The sequence below is a fragment of the Tenrec ecaudatus genome, chromosome 12, assembly GCF_050624435.1.
Source record: "Tenrec ecaudatus isolate mTenEca1 chromosome 12, mTenEca1.hap1, whole genome shotgun sequence".
Lineage (NCBI taxonomy): Eukaryota > Metazoa > Chordata > Mammalia > Afrosoricida > Tenrecidae > Tenrec > Tenrec ecaudatus.
In genome coordinates this window covers 5180056-5196062 of record NC_134541.1, presented here as the reverse complement: position 1 = coordinate 5196062, position 16007 = coordinate 5180056, and the positions used below count along the sequence as shown (strand labels likewise).

The 16007-nt window shown below is 52.2% G+C and overlaps 1 pseudogene; it reads left to right on the top strand.

Moving 5' to 3' along the window:
- The first annotated feature begins 2948 nt into the window (after positions 1-2948).
- Positions 2949-3075, top strand: LOC142423480 (U1 spliceosomal RNA; annotated as a pseudogene).
- Positions 3076-16007: the final 12932 nt, after the last annotated feature.

Here is a 16007-nt window from a genome sequence, read left to right as displayed (position 1 = left end):
GGCTCTTCTCGCCCCCTCCTGCACAGACCCACCCTGGGGATCCCAGCCCACCGGTCCCAGGCTTCCATGCCATCCCATGCTAGCAGTGGTGCCCTTGGCCCTGTGCCAGCCCATACCAGGATAACCTGACCCCTGTATGGGTAAGGCTCTGGCTGCTGCTCAGCCTGTGTGACCCCATCTCTCACAAGCAGAGAGGGGGCATGGTTGCTGAGGTCTGCCCAGCTCCTGCCACCCCTGGGGGGCTGCCTGGCAAGCCACCATCCTGACTCCCATGCTGTCTTCCCCATACCAGCTTCTGGACAACCAGGGGTGCATGCCCAACAGGCTGTGTGACCTCAGGCAAGTCACCGACCCTCTCTGAGCATCTGCTTCCTCTGAGTGCAACATGGATGAAGCACCTGGACAAGCCAGGTCTCAGGGAGGAGCCGGAGGGACTGCTGCTGGTTCTGACTCACAGCGATGATCCCAGGTGACAGGAGAGCGGACCATAGGATTTCCTAGGCCAGTGGTTCTCCACCTTCCTCACGCCGTGACCCTTTCATACAGGTCCTCGTGTGGTGGTGACCCCAACCATAACACTATTTTTGTTGCTACTTCAGCACTGTCATTTGCTACTGAAATGAGTCAGGCGACCCCTGTGACAGGGTCGTTTGACCCCAAAAGGGATGGCGACCCACAGGTTGATAACCGCTCACTTAAGCGCTTATGTTTTTAAGACTGGAGCTCTGGTGGTGCAGTGGTTAAGCACTGGAAGTGCTGACCAAAGGGCCAGTGGTTCACACCCACCACCGCTCTGTGAAAGAGAGATGAGGCTTCAACTGCCATCAAGAAGATGAAGGCTGGAGGTCGCAGGGACGTGCTGCTCTGCCTCTTGGGGCTGCTGAGCATGGCACTGACTCGATGACACTGGGTCCATCTTTACACACTCGAACTTGGGACCGCTGACCTTTTGTTTGGAAGATCACCGCATCACCCCGGCATCACCTGGACTCCTGTGTGAGCAAGGGACCCATGTTTTCTTTTTGCCTCGTTGCTGTCATGCTTACTCTGAGTCAGCAGTCCCGCGTTACTGAGAGTCGCTAAGGGGTTTAAAGGACACATCTCTCTCCACGGAGAGCCTGGCGGGTGGTTTTGAACCACACGCCTTTCTGTTGGCAGCCAAGGAGCCCACACCATCAGGGCGGCTGGAGGCGCTCAGGTCTGCATTGATAGGATTCTTGTGGCCACTGCCCCAGCCTGAGAAAGTGCCTGTCCGTCCTGCTGGCCCTTGGTGCTAGCAGCTGGCAGCTCTGCTCACCCTGGTTCTGAGATCTCAGGACCTCCATGGGCCAGAACCGATCCCTTTCTGCTGGCTCTAAACTCAACAGACGTCCACTGTGTAATCCACCTGGCCACTTCCCAGAACACCACCCAGCGCTGGGGCGGTCTTGGCAGCCCTGCCCGAGAATCCCAGCTAGTGGAGATTCTCAGTCTGACTGAGCCCCGGAACCCAGGGGACCCTCAACAGCATCCCATGTGGTCTCTCCCCGCCCGATGGCATCCAAGCCTGAAGCAGAAGGCGTGAGCATCCAGGGAGCCTGGGGTGCCACCTGGATTGAAAACCCCTGTGTCTGTTTCTGAAGGAGCCCTAACGGCCCAGCGGTTAAGCTGGAGACTGCTAACCAAAAGGTCAGTAGCTCAAATCCACCGGCCACTCTAGGGGAGAAAGACCCGGCCATCTACTCCCACAGACCCATGTTATGGGTCAGAACTAAACAGGCTGTGCTGGGTGTTTATGGGATGCTGGTTGTGTTGCAGGAGCCCCAGTGGGCAGTGGCTGCGCAGTGGGCTCTGCCAACGGCAAGGTCGGCAGTGGGAAACCACCAGCGGCTCCTCGGGAGAAAGACCGGCTTTCCACTCCCGTCTAGAGTTACAGTCTCAGAAACTCACCGGGAAGTTCAACCCTGTCCTACAGGGCCACAAAGAGTTCGGGTCGACTCTATGGTAGTATGGGTGGTTGGGTTGGTTGGTTATAGCCTCGTGGGTTCTGAATTGGCTTGCTAACCACAAGGTCTGTGGTTCAAGACCACCAGATGCTGTACTGGAAAAAGATGAGGCTTTCTGGCTCTGTGAAGATTTACAGGCTTGGAAATTTACAGCTGTGAGTCAGAGGCAGTTCTCTGATGTCCTCATAGGGTGGCTATGAGTTGAACTCGCCTTGATGGCAGTGAGATTTTTTTTTTTTACATTTTTGTTTCAGGAAATTAAGAGCTCACAGACCGTGGTCTCTGGGGACACGGGGGGTCTGTTGGCATAACGTAGTTCCCAGGGACAGTGTTCTACCTCCTACTTTGGTGATCAGTGATCTGAATCTTCAAAGTTCACGAGCAGCCATCTGTCCAGAGGAACAGAGAGTGATGGAAATCAGAGGCTTAGGGAAACTGGGCTTGTTCCTGTGGACAAATGGACCATGTGGACATTGGTCTCTCTCCACACCCTGACACCAGAAGAATGAAACCCATCACATTAGAGGGTCCTGGATAGAGTGGAAGGACATTTGAGAACAAAAATAAAAATGATACAAATAGACTAACAGAAACTGGGCTTGCTGGTCAGATGGAGAGGGGTGGAAGCCCCCAAGATACTGGACCTCAGTCACCCCCCAACCCAGGTCCGGAAATGAACTCCCCCTCCCATGGCTCAGCAGGAGCAGTAACCCCAGGGAGGGACACACTCCTTAGAACAGCCAATCATTTGAGAGCAAAAGGGCATCATTCCCACGCAGCTGACGTCTGGAAGGGCTAGGAGAGCAGGGACAGAAACAGGAACCCAGGGAGGAAGCGGGTTATGTGCTGGTACGTTGACAGGGTCGCAATCAATCAAGACGTGTGGGAATCATTGACCGGAACACCGGTCAACCATAGCCTTTCGCCCAATTCACGAAGAAAGGCTTTTTGAAAGCCAAGGAGATCCTAACCTGGCAGGAGAGCCACCGTGGTCAGGAAGGTGGTTTTCCCAGGGCGAGGCTCACCCAGTGCACTGCGGGTGTGCTGACCCTGCGATTTCCCCGAATGCGGGCAACTCGGCCGCATTAAAAAAAAGCCAAGAAGAGCTCACTCATCCAAAGGATGGCAGTTCAAGCCCCCCCCCACAACGACGGGGTCAAAGGAACCAGACCTGACAATTGGCTCCTAGAGAGATTCCTGCCCAGAAAACGTTATGGGGCAGCTCGGCCAGTTCCCACTCAGGGTCATGGTCAGTGGGAATTGGCTTGACAGCCCCGACCCACAACAGGCTTATTCCCTTAATTTGTGAACTGGGTCTCCACGTGTCTACTTCCCTCTGTTTCCCCGGTGAGTTTCCTCAGCCTCTAAGACACACACTGCCCTCCACGGAAAAACAAGTTGTCGCAGTCTGTCTCCTCTTTCGGGGTTTGATGATTCTTCATTGATCTCCTCCCGAGTAGAGCTGGAAGAAAGTGGGGGAGGTGGGGACCCTTTTCCTTTCCGGGGTTCTCACATCTTCCCGTGAGCCTACCATCTGGCTGGCTGCTGTGAGACTTCAGACCAGTTTGCAAGCTTTGCCATTAACAGGCAAATCAAACCCACTAGCAGGTCTGAGATGGAAAAGTCAGGCAAGAACACGTGTTGGCGGGGACTCTGCGCAGCCGGCGGAGCCTCAGACGGTGAGTTATACATAGAGTCTCTATATGACTCAGCGGTTGCACTCTCACAGACGTCGTCAAGAGACGAAAACACGTCCACACGAGAACTTGCACGTGAAGGGCCACAGCAGCATGATGGACAGCAGCCAAGCGTGGGACAACCCCAATGCTGACCAGCGACTCGGCTTTACCCGGAGGGTCCCTAGTGGTGCTGTGCTTAAGCACTCGGCCCCTAACTGGCAAGGTCAGCAGTCTGAGCCCACCAGCCACTCTGGGGGAGCAAGGTGTGAGAGTCTTGTCTGCAAAGACGGCGGCCTTGACCACTCAAGGGGGCAGTTCTGCTCTGCCCTCCAGGGCCACTAGGAGCTGACATCGGCTTGACGGCCGTGGGTGTGCAAATCCGAGCAGTGGACTAGTCGTCCCTCAGCCGGAGACGGAAGGAAGCACCGGTAGACTTACAAAGACGGCCCTTTGACACGTGTACCAATGGAGTCACAACCACGCCGTAGGTGTTGGGCCGGGTTGTCCAGGGACACAAAACCGGTGACACTCATACCTGTACAAGAAAGAACTTCATAGCTGGAAGGCATTTTCTATCACAAAGACGCCCAGCCTAGTCCAGCTCCAGGCCACGGGGCCCATGCCAGCCGGGCGCTCTTCACACTGTGGGCGGAGGATGCAGAAAGGTGAAGCGGGGCCAGGGAGCTCGTGGGCCAGTGTGGGTAGAGTCAGTAGCCCCAAGGTCAGTGGGACCAAGGTCAGTGGGACCACCAACAGCTCTCAGGATCAGGATTCACTCACGGCAGCCCCCGGAGTAAGACACAGAATCCCAGCAAGCAGGAGGGTGGAGGGCCAGAGAGAGAGTTCTCATCACCTCTTATAAAAAGACCACACCCCCAAGAGCACATCACCAGTCTACCATCTGATTGACAGGTGGGACTCTATCTGTACCTGCACACAGCAACAACGAGTTGGCATAAAATCTAACCAGCACACAGTACGTGGCTATGTTCCTATGAGGACGCAGAGTCCTTTCAGACCCATAGCAACCCGAGAGGGACCGCTATAGAGTCAGACTTTGAACTTCAAGGTCTGTGGCTGAAACTGGATCAGCCGACCTGCAGGAGGAAGATGAGGCCTTGTCTGCTCCCGTAATTTACAGCCTCAGACCCCCCTGCTGTGTGTGGGAACCACCAATGGCAGTGGGGATACAAACAGAAACAGGAAGTCAATTGGGGGTTGCTAGCTCTGTCGGAGACCTGGTGGCATAGTGGTTACACATTGGGCTGCTAACCACAAGGTCAGCTGTTCAAAACCACCAGCCGCTCCGTGGGAGAAAGATGAGGCTTTCTACTTCGGTAAAGAGTTGCAGCCTTGGAAACTCACAGGGGCCGTTCTCCCCAGCCTACGGGGTTGCTGAGTCAGTACCGACGTGATGGCCGTGAGTATCTATTTATCCAGCTCTGGAGAGGTGGCCTCCTTGCTGTTTCTCCCAAGTGTCTGGGGTCTCCCCTTGGGCATCCTGCCCCTGAAGTGTCCTGCACTCCTCATGGCAACACTTACTTCCTCCTCGAGACCTGTCCCCAGCAAGGCCACTTCCTCCTTGAAAAAAGACACCTCCTCCAGCCTTTGTAGACCAGGAGCACCAGTGGCAGCATGGGACACTCTTTGGACTGCAAGTTCAGCAGTTCAAAACCAAGAGAGACTGATGAGACCGACTACTCCTGTGAACAGGTAAGCGTCTCAGAAACCCCCAGGGCCATCTCGGCCCGTCCTACAGGGTTGCTGCGAGTCAGCATGGACTTGAGGCCATGAGGTTGAGTTTTGTTTTTAGGACTGTGAGAAAGATGAAGCTTTCTGCTCTTGTGAAGATTCGCAGCCTGGGGAACCCACAGGGGCAGCTCTATCCTCTCCTGTAGGGTCGCTGTGGGGCCCAGCCGAATCCTCAGGGTGGTCTTAGGAAACCAGCGAGGAAGGATGCTCCCCTACACCCCCCAGTCCCCATGCTCCCCAACACTCCCACCATGAGAAAAAAACTGTGCAAGAATTTCAGACAAGCCGACTAGAGTCACGAGGGGGAAACCGGACTGTTGTGGCCCTCCTGACAATGGTTTGTGATGTTGTGGTGGCTTGTGTGTTGCTGTGATGCTGTCCGCTGTGTCACTGGTATTTCAACTACCAGCAGGGTCACCCACGGTGAGCAAGTTCCAGCAGAGCTTCCAGACTAAGAACAGACTACGATGAGTCCAACAGACTGTCCACTTCTGGCCCATTAGCCACTGAAAACCGTGTGGATAGCTGCAGAGCACAGGCATTTACTGAAAACTGAGAATAGGACCTTGTTGGAGATTGTGCCAGAAGATGGGGCCTTGGGGCTGAAGACACTCGATCTTCCACTGAGGAGGAGCTGCCTTCTCCAAGCAGTCGGCCACAGTAACATGGATGGAGGAAAGCCAGCAGCCAGAAAACCTCCGGGGCCTTTGCTGATGAAGCACAACTCTTTAGTTGCTTTGTTTTGCTCTGCCTTGTTTTTGTGGATATTATTGTCTCTGCATGTCCATCTAGATCAAATAGGCGGGATAAACAATCCGGAGGAGAAAACAATGGTTCCAGGGGGAAACAGAGGCAGGAGATAGGAAGTGATGCCAGCAAACCCAGGGACAAGGGAACAACAAGTGATCTAAAATCGATGGTGAAGAGGGTGTAGGAGGCCTGGTAGGGATTGATCAAAGGCAATGTAACTGAGATGAATTACTGAAACCCAAATGAAGGCTGAATATGATGGTGGGACAAGAGGAAAGTAAAAGGAAATAGAGGAAAGAACTAAGAGGCAAAGGCATTTATAGAGCTCTAAATGCAGGTATCTACATATGTAAGTATATTAATCTGTAATGATAGGGAAATAGATCTATGTACATATATTTATATGCTAAGTATTAAGGTACCAGACAGACATGGGGCTTCTACTCAAGTACTCCCTCAATGCAAGAACAGTTGTTTTAATAACCTGGCATTCTGTGATGCTCACCTTTCTGACACAGGTTGCTAAAGACAAAATGGGTGCAGAAGCAAATGTGGTGAAGAAAGCTGATGGTGCCCGGGCTATCAAAAGATATAGCATCTGCGGTCTTAAAGACTTGAAGATAAACAAGCGGCGTCTAGCTGAGAAGCAACAAAGTTCACATGAAAGAAGCACACTAGCCTGTGTGATCACGAGGTGTCAGTGGGATCAGATATCAGGCATCAAAGACCCAGAACAAAAATTCATATCAATGTGAATGAGGGCGAGAGCGGAATGGAGATCCAAAACCCATCTGTTGACAATTGGACATCCCGTTACAGAAGGGTCACAAGGAAGAGCTGAGCCAGTCAGGGTGCAGTATAACACCAATGAACCATACAACTTTCCTCTAGTTCTTTAATGCTTCCTTCTTCCCACTATCATCTCAATTCTGCCTTACAAATCTGGCTAGCCCAGAGCATGTACACTGGTACAGATAAGAGCTGGAAACACAGGGAATCCAGGACAGATTAACCCCTCAGGACCAATAATGAGAGTAGCGATACCAGGAGGGTAAGGGAAGGTGGGGGGGGGGGAGAAGGAGACCTGATCACAATAATTTACATACAACTCCCTCTCAGGGCGACGGACAACAGAAAAGTGGGTGAAGGGAGACATCAGTCAGAGTAAGACATGAAAAAAAAAAGATAAATTATCAAGTGTTTGTGAGGGAGGGAGGGAGGGGGGAAAATGGGGAGCTGATACCAAGGGCTCAAGTAGAAAGAAACTGTTTTGAAAATGATGATGGCAACAAATGTACAAATGTGCTTGACACATGGATGGATGGATGGATGGATGGATGGATGGATGGATGGATTGTGATAAGAGCTCCCAATAAAATGATTAAAAAACAAAATAAAAAAGAAGAAACAGCTGCAATCATCTATTGTTAATTGGAACTTTGAATGAATGACGTATGAATCTGGGGAAATCGGCAGCTGTCAAAATGAAAGGGAATGCGTGAAGATTGCGACCCTTGGCTTCAGTGAGCTGAAATGGCCGGAACTTCCTGTTCTGAATCAGAAAACCCTACGGTCGACTTCGCCAGGATGAGACGTAAGAGGCATGGCACTGCATTCCAAAAGGACATTTCAAGATCCGCCTTGAAGTGCCGTGCTGCCTGTGATAGGACAATCACTCCATTCAGCTATTATTCACATGTATGCACCAACCACTATAGCTTGTTGAGTTGTGGTTATTGTTAGATGCCATTGAGTCCGTTCCAATTCCCAGGGCACCTGTGCACAACACTGCCCGGTCCTGGGCACCCTCACCATCACTCTTAGGCTTGAGCCCATTGTTAACTGCCACTGTGTCGATCATCTTGTCGAGGGCTGTTTTCTCTTCCTCTGCGCCTCCACTTCACCACACATGATGTCCTTCTTCAAGGACTGGTCTCTCCCGACAACATGTTCAAAGGATTGGAGACAAAGTCTCGCCATCCTTGCCTCTAAGACCACTCCGGCTGTACTTCTTCCAAGACATAATTGTTTGTTCTTCTGACAGCCCATGGTACTTCCAATCTTCTTCGCCAGCATCACAATCCAAATACATCGATTCTTCTTAAGTCTTCCTTATTCAGCGACCAACTTTCACATGCATATGAGGCAATGGAAACTACCATGGTCTGGGTTAGGCGTACCCTAGTCTCCAAACTACAAAACAAAATACTTTTGTCGGGGGCTCCCACAGTCCCCATCCTTGCTTTTAAACACCTTAAAGTGGTCTTGTGCAGCAGATTAACCCAATGCAATTTGATCTTTGCCCGTTGCTTCCATGAACACTGACTGTGGATCCAAGCAAGAGGAAATCCTGGACAACGTCCACCTTTCTGAGTTTGTCATGATGTTACCTATTGGTACAGGTGTGAGGATTTGGGCTTCTTTACATTGAATTGTCATCCACACTGAAGGCTGCCATCCTTGCTCTTCATCAGCAGGTGTTGCAAGTCCACTTCATTTTCAGCAAGCAAGGCTGCGTCATTTGCATACCACAGGTGGTTAATACGCTTCCCTCCAATCCTGATGCCTCCTTTTCTTCAGATAATCCAGCTTCTCCGATTATTTACTTATCATACAGATTGAATAAATATGGTGAGAGGATATAACCCAGACACACACCTTTTCTGATTTTATATTATGTAACAGTCCCTTGTTCTGTTCACACCACTGCCTCTTGATCCAGGCGTGAGCACAAGGAGGTGTTCTGGAATTCTCCTTCTTCTCAGAGCTGTCCATAGTTAGTTATAACTCAGACAGTCGAATGCCTTTGCATAGTCAATAAAACACAAGTAAACACCCTTCTGGTGTCCTCTGCTTTCAGCCAAGATTCATCTGACGTCAGCAAGGATGTCCCTTGTTCCATGTCCTCTTCTGAGGCCGGCCTGGACCTCTGGCAGCTCCCTGTCCATGTCCTGCTGCAACTGTTGTTGGACCATCTTCAGCAGAATGGTACTTGCATGTAAGACTCGCGACACTGTTGTGTACTTCGAGCAGCTTGTTGGGCCACCTTTCTTTGCAATGGGCACAAATACGGATCTCTTCCAGTTGGCCAAGTGGCTGTCTTCCAAATGTCCTGGCACAGACGATTGAGTGCTTTCAATGCTTCATCAGCTTGTTGACACATTTCCAGGGGTAGCCCAGCAATTCCTGGAGCCTTGTTTTTGGCTGATGCGTTCAGTGCAGCATGAACTTCTTCCTTCATTGCCATTGGTTCTTGCTGATGTGCTACCTCCTGACATGTTGGCGGGTCGACCAGTTCTTTTTGGTACAGTGACTCAGCGTGTTGTGTCCCTCTGCTACTGATGCGTTCCGCATAGTTCAATACTTTGCTCATAGAGTCTTCCGATATTGCAGCTCGAGCCTGATTCTTGTCTCGAGTTCTTTCAGTTGAAGATAAGCTGAGCATCTTGTTCTCGTTTTGGGTTTCTACCTGTGAGTCTGTACACATTTCATTCTAACATTTGACTTTGTCTTCTTGAGCGGCCCTCTGAAGTTTTCTGTTCTTTGACGTCATCATGTCTTCCAGTTACTTTACCTATTCTCAGAGTAGGTTTCAGAATCTCCTCTGACTTCCACTTCGATCTTTTCTTTTCTTTCCAGCCTTTGTAACGATGCTCTGCTGTCTTCACGAGTGCTGCTCTTGATTTCGTCCCCCGGCTCCTCAGTTATTGTCATTAATGATGTGCTTAGAATTCCGGTGCAATAGGCTCAAGTTGTGTGTTTTCATTTTTTTCAGCTTTATCCCAAACTCGCATGAGAGGGACACTGAGCTCCTCGTCTGTGTCTTTCTGTTCCATCCGGCATGTCCATGTGTACGGTCGCCTTTTATGTTGCTGAAAAAGGCATTTGTTATGAAAAAGTCATTGGTTTTGCACAATTCTATCCAACTCTCATTTCTATCATCAAGTCTCTGTTTTCCAACAACTGGCCCTCTTTGATTCCAACTTTTTCATGCCAATCGCCGGTAATGACCAATGCAACTTGATTGCGAGTTTGATCAATTTCTGACGGAAGACGTTGGTAGAATTCTTCGATTTGTTCATCGCTAGCTCTTCCGGTTGGTGCATGCATTTGAATAATAATTGTATTGATGAGCTATCCTTGAAGGCAGATAGGTATAATCTTATAACAGCATTATACTTTATGGTCGATTTTTCCGTTTGGGGTTTTGTTGGTTTCTGGCAATGCATGCCATGTCATCCTCATGACCGTGTCATCCCCAGCACAGCACCTCATAAGATTTTCTGATTCCAAACGGCCAATACCAGTCCATTTCGGCTCACCAATGCCTAGGATAGTGATCTGAATGGGTTCCATTTTATTTTTTGATGACTTCTAATTTTTCTAGACCATACTTGGAACATTCCAAACTCCGATCGTTAGCAGATTTTTGCAACTGGTTGCTCCTTACCTGGAGACGTGCCCCATTGGGAAATGAAGATCTGAAGGCTCCCTGCCCAAGGGCTTTACTGACTCACTTCCAGGGCCGCCTCTCCTCTGAGAAGCCAGCTCCTGCTCAGTCACATTGGAGCACCCTCTGACCGCGGGCCCTCCTCACAGTATCTCACTCAGACAATCTTCTGCCCCCTTTGTGTAGACTCTGTGTCTGCCTCGAAGCTGCACATGAGGGTCTCAGTGGCTCCTTCCTCTGAAGTGGGGAGCCGAGCCGTCCTTGTTGTCTGTTCTTAGTCTGGACGCTCAGCTGAAACCTGTCCGTCGTGATGACCTTGCTGGCTCCTGAACTATCAGCGACCCAGCTTCTCGCATCACAGCAACCCCCAGGCCACCACAGTGTGACAAGCGGACAGACAGGAGGTGGTGCTTCTCTTTGGAGATATCCGTTTATCGTGTTATGATAGAGAACGTTTTCATCATCCTCCTGGGGTCTAAGGCAGTTCATTAATTCATCGAACGGCATAGAATTTAAAACTGTTGAGAAGAGGAAATTATGCAAGTGCCCATCTGAGAGCAATGAGTTCTTAGGACATGGCCCCGCTTGATGCTCACCCTCATGGAGAAATCACTGACGGTATAGGTGCTACAGCAGAGTGTGGAGAAGCAACCAGCCGGTGCCTGGCTAACAGAAAGGACAGTGTGTGGGGTCTTAAAGGCTTGTCTTAATACAAGCTTAATACAACAGCCATCTAAGTGAGGCATCAACTAAGTCCGTATGGAAGAAGCTTACCAATCTGTGATCCAAGGATTGTAAGTAACATAATCCAAATCCAAAGGAGGGAATGGTATCAGAGCTTAAATTGCAAACACCCAGTGTGCAGAAGGCTATGGATGACAGTGGATGCCCAAAGTCCATGTGCAGGGTCCCCACATGGATTAAATCTCTGGTGAATCCCCTTTGACCATAAGCCAGGGTTGTGGATAGACCCGTTATCAGTAGATTATTATCAGCCCTGTAAAGTTGATGATGGCAGATGTAGTTAGGTTTAAATGTCATACTTTATCATTGGATCTCCCTTTTGACCCATTTTAAAGTTGTTTCAGTTTTTAATATTTTCTGCTTTCTTTTTGATGGAGGGTTTTCTATGTTTTGTCTAGTTGTTGTTTTGCTTATTTGCTTCAGTGTTTGAAATCCAGCATAGGTGGATCTATATGGACAATAACTGGATTGATAATTACATAGGGGCATGGCAGGGGGAGGGCTGTGGGGAAATGGGGGCTACCAACACTGAGTATGTTCTGAACATGTTCTGAAATGGATGGCGTTCAATATGACCGAACAACTGAATTGCCTGATCTTTGCAGTATATGCCAATAAAAATATTTTTAAAAGAAGTACAACAGCAAGCCCTTAGAAGTTTCTGGAGCTCTTATTCCTCACCCACTGGGGATAGCATTCCCGCTGCCGCCCCCCCCACCCACCCCCCAGAATCTGCTTCTGGCAGGACAGCCTCAGCCTCCCAGGGCTCACAGCAGGCATGTGGTGCTCTCACTCACAGAGCTGTTCTGAGGGAGCCCCCTGCCGTGTACAGCTCTGTCGTGGGCCTCTCAGGGGTGCCGCAGACCACGCGCTACCCTTAATGCACAGGACAGGAAGCCAGGAGGGAGCTCACAGAGCCACGCCGAGCGAGGAAGGGAGACACGGTTGATGCTGTCCAGGCAGAGCAGAGCGGCCCCATCGGTTGGCAAGGCTGCCGCCCCGCGTTTTGTCGTGGTGATGGGAGTGGTTGAGGGTGCCCACGGCAGCTCATACACCCTGCGCATCTCCACGGGGACCATTCAAGGGTGTTGGGGATCAGCAGCCTCCCCCGCCACCCGCCCTGCACCTCCCGTGAAGAGTTCTTTCAAAAGCGCCCTGCTGGGGCCGGCGTTCTTTTTCAGTCAGCTGTGTCAGGCTGAAGGAGAGACTTTGGCTCAGGCTTCCAATCATTCCAGGGCCCTCACTTCAGCGGTTCAGACACACCCCCTTTGACTCCAGAAAGTCTGGCTTCCATGGGAATTTGAAACTCTGTTCTGCACACCGTCCCCTTTGGAGCGGGATTCTTCTACCGAGTCTTCAGTGGAAATGTGCGCTCAGGGTCGGTCGGCTGTAATCGTCCTAGGGCAGGGTGCCGCGTCTTTTCTGTGGAGGATTTGTTAGGTTTCTCAGGTGGGACAGACCTGGGTCCTTGGCCTCACACGAGAAAGAATTCACACCAAAGCCTGGCTTGTGATCCAAGTGGACTTTTCGAAAGCACAGAAGTATTTTCAGGTTTTACAGTCACTGAACGCGGGCCTGCACCCCCACACGTGGCGACCTGGGGCCTGAGAGAGAGAGACTGCGGCCGGCCGAGCGGAAGGCCAAAGAACAGCTGGAAAAGCGGGCAGTGGTCTCCAGGTTTCTCTTTGGGCCTTCTGCCAGTAGGCGTGGTCGACGGTACTGGTTGACCCCGTGGGCTGAATTAAGCTCACCTGGCCTAGATTGGGCCAATCCAGGTATACCGCCCACCTAGGTGTACGGCACCCCCTGGCTCAGGGCCTGATTTGGAGCATGCTCAGTAGATACACCTGGGCCCTGCTCTAGCTACCTAACAGATTCAAAACCACCACCTTTTGGTTTAACAGCAACAGTACTGGTTCTACCTCTGCCGACCCCATCCACCCCCTTTAGCCTGTGGAATCAGGTGGCTTCGCTGGAGACAGCAGGAGTGGAGGAAAAGCAGGTAATGTGGATGCTGGCCCAGCTCGGGTTCGTCGGTGCCTCTATTACCTGAGAGTGGCTCCAGGGACCAGCTCTGCCTGGTTTCCCTGAGGGGCCGGGGAGAGATGAATCCTGGGCCGACATCGGATTTGCCGGGAGAATGGCCAAGTTTGTCCTGTGCTGGGCTGTGTGGTCGGAGGGTAGGGCTGCACCTGGCCCCTCCTCAGGGCACAGCCGCTGTGCTGGTCGATAGAGCTGGGCATATTTGCTGTACAATATGGATTCTGCCCAATCTAACCTAGAGGACATCCCCATCCGAGGAGACGCTGGCTGGGCCAGCCGGGCAGACAAAGTCACAGAACAGAATGTGCTGGAGAAGGTAGCGTGTCCCCCCCACCCTCAGGGTGGGGCTGGGAGCTGACTCTGGGAGGGCCTGCAGGGGTCCAGGCCTGGGATAAGAAGCGAGAGCCCGTCATCTGGTTACGAGGAGGATAAGCCAAAGCCAGGAGCCTCCCCGAGGGGCTGGCGACGCCATGGGAGAGTAGTCTTGGCTGCCTTTGGGATGTGGGGCTGAGGCCCACCCCTTCTGAGCCACATCTACCCCCTGGGGCCCGGGTATAAATATCCCGTCTGCTTACCCCGAGTCCCAATAAAGCAGGCCCAGAGGAACAAGACGCGTCCGGCTGCTGGGGCAGAGGGTGGGGATGCGGGGCTCGGCAGGGCCTAGGGCTACCGAGCCTTCGAGAAATGTTGGCCTCACTCAGGGATCATCAGGCAGGTCAGCTGGCCCGGGAGTCACCGCCAGAAAGAGAAACAAGACACCGTGTCAGCGAGATGGGCCCTTTGTCCTCTCCGTTCCCGTGCCCGGGCTTTCCTCTGGGCCACTGCCCTGTCCCCAATCCCAGGTCCCCTGGACTCCACATGGGCAATGCCCCCAGCCTCAGATGCTTGGCTCACAGGCATGTGGCACCATGAGGCAGGTGCTGGGCTGGCTGGGACAGTGGCATGTTCTCCGAGCCATGGACTTGGCCTGGTGGGCAAGTCCCTGAAGCTGCCTGGGTGACCTCAGGACCCAAACAGTTTGGGAGGTCAAAGGGCAGAGTCAGGAGAGGTGCCAAGTTCTGATGCTATTGACTCGATGGATAAGTGGCTGCTAGACCAAGTCACTCCTGAAACCGGCTAGTCTCTCTCTCTCTCTCTCTCTCCCTCTCTCCCCCTCTCCCCCTCTCCCCCTCCCTTCCTCTCGTGACCACAGACTTAGTGGCTTCACTCAACGCCCATGTGTTACCTCTTAAGTTTGTAGATCAGAATCCCAGGCACAGTGTGATTCTTGAGCCCTCTGGTTGGGTCAGAATCCATGTCAGCAGAGCCTCGCTTCTTTCTGGACCAGCTCCGGGGTGGGGGGATGGGGCACTCCCTTTGATTGGTGAAATCCATTTCCCAATGGCTGTGGGATTCCATTCTTTGTTGGCTGTCAGCTAGGGGCCCATCTTTGCTCCTAGGGGCTGCCCACTTTCCTCCGGGGCTTTCCACCTGCCCCACCCCATCCCCACCCCCCTGCTTCCCCTTCCGTGTCTCTGTGCTTTTGAAGGCCTGCATGCTCACCTTGGGCTAACCCGAGTAATCCAGACTCGCTTCCTGTGGTGGGGTCTGTAGCCCTGATCAAAACTCCCTTTCGCTGTGGGTCTTTCACCAGCCCCCTGGTCCAGGGGCTGGGGCACGGGCCTCGTTGTGGGCAGGGGTCTTCCTTCTGCTGAGCGACCACATGGACTTGGGTTTTCTGTCCTTCTGCCCTCTTACTGGATCCCAGATTGCAGACAGAGGAGAGCTGGCACCCGTTGCTCAGCCACGGCCATGCGGGTTCCCATTCCTCAGCAACACTGGGTTTTCCTGCTTGGGCTCATAGGGTGGTCCCTGGCTTCCAGCCCCTGAAAGCAGGTGAGCCTATTTCCCACCACACCCTAACCCCAGCCAGCCCATCACAGCCCTCCTGTATCCTGCAGGGTGGGGGTGGCGTCTATTGAAAGTTCTCACCGGGGTCTGGTCTCGGCCCTCCCTCTGAGAAGCTTCAGATCTGGGCTGGGCTTTATGGGGTGTCCCCAGAGGGACTTCCCCTTTCCTTTCTGATAGGCCTCCTCCAATGTGGTTTGGCACCTCACTGAGCTTCACACCTGGTGCCCCATGCTCTGGGGCCATCCTGGTGTTTCAGGCGGTCCCACAGGGGGGAGGGGTGATGCCACAGCCCCCGCTGCCCCCCACCGTGGTCAATAGGCCCCCCACTTCCTGCTGTTGGCAGCCGTGGCCTTCCTGTTACAAAAAGAGATGGCATTTCTATCTGTGACAATAACAGCGACTTCTAGCGATCTATTCATTGATCGCATACTGAGCGTTTCTAGTACAAAGTGTCCCCCTTGTGTCCCCACCTCGGTGGTGCCACTAAGGGGTGCAGGGGGTGTGGACCGTGCCAGGTGACACGGTCAGTGGCAGTAGCACCAGAACAATCGTCCGGAACATTTTTGTACAGTGTTTCACCAGAAACTATAGTTTTATTAAGATATCCCAGTAATTCTCACAATGAACACATTTGCCATAAGCTCAGTTTACATGAAAACAGTAACAAAAACTCGCTGCCATCAAGTCAATGCTGGCTCGCAGAGACCCCTGTGG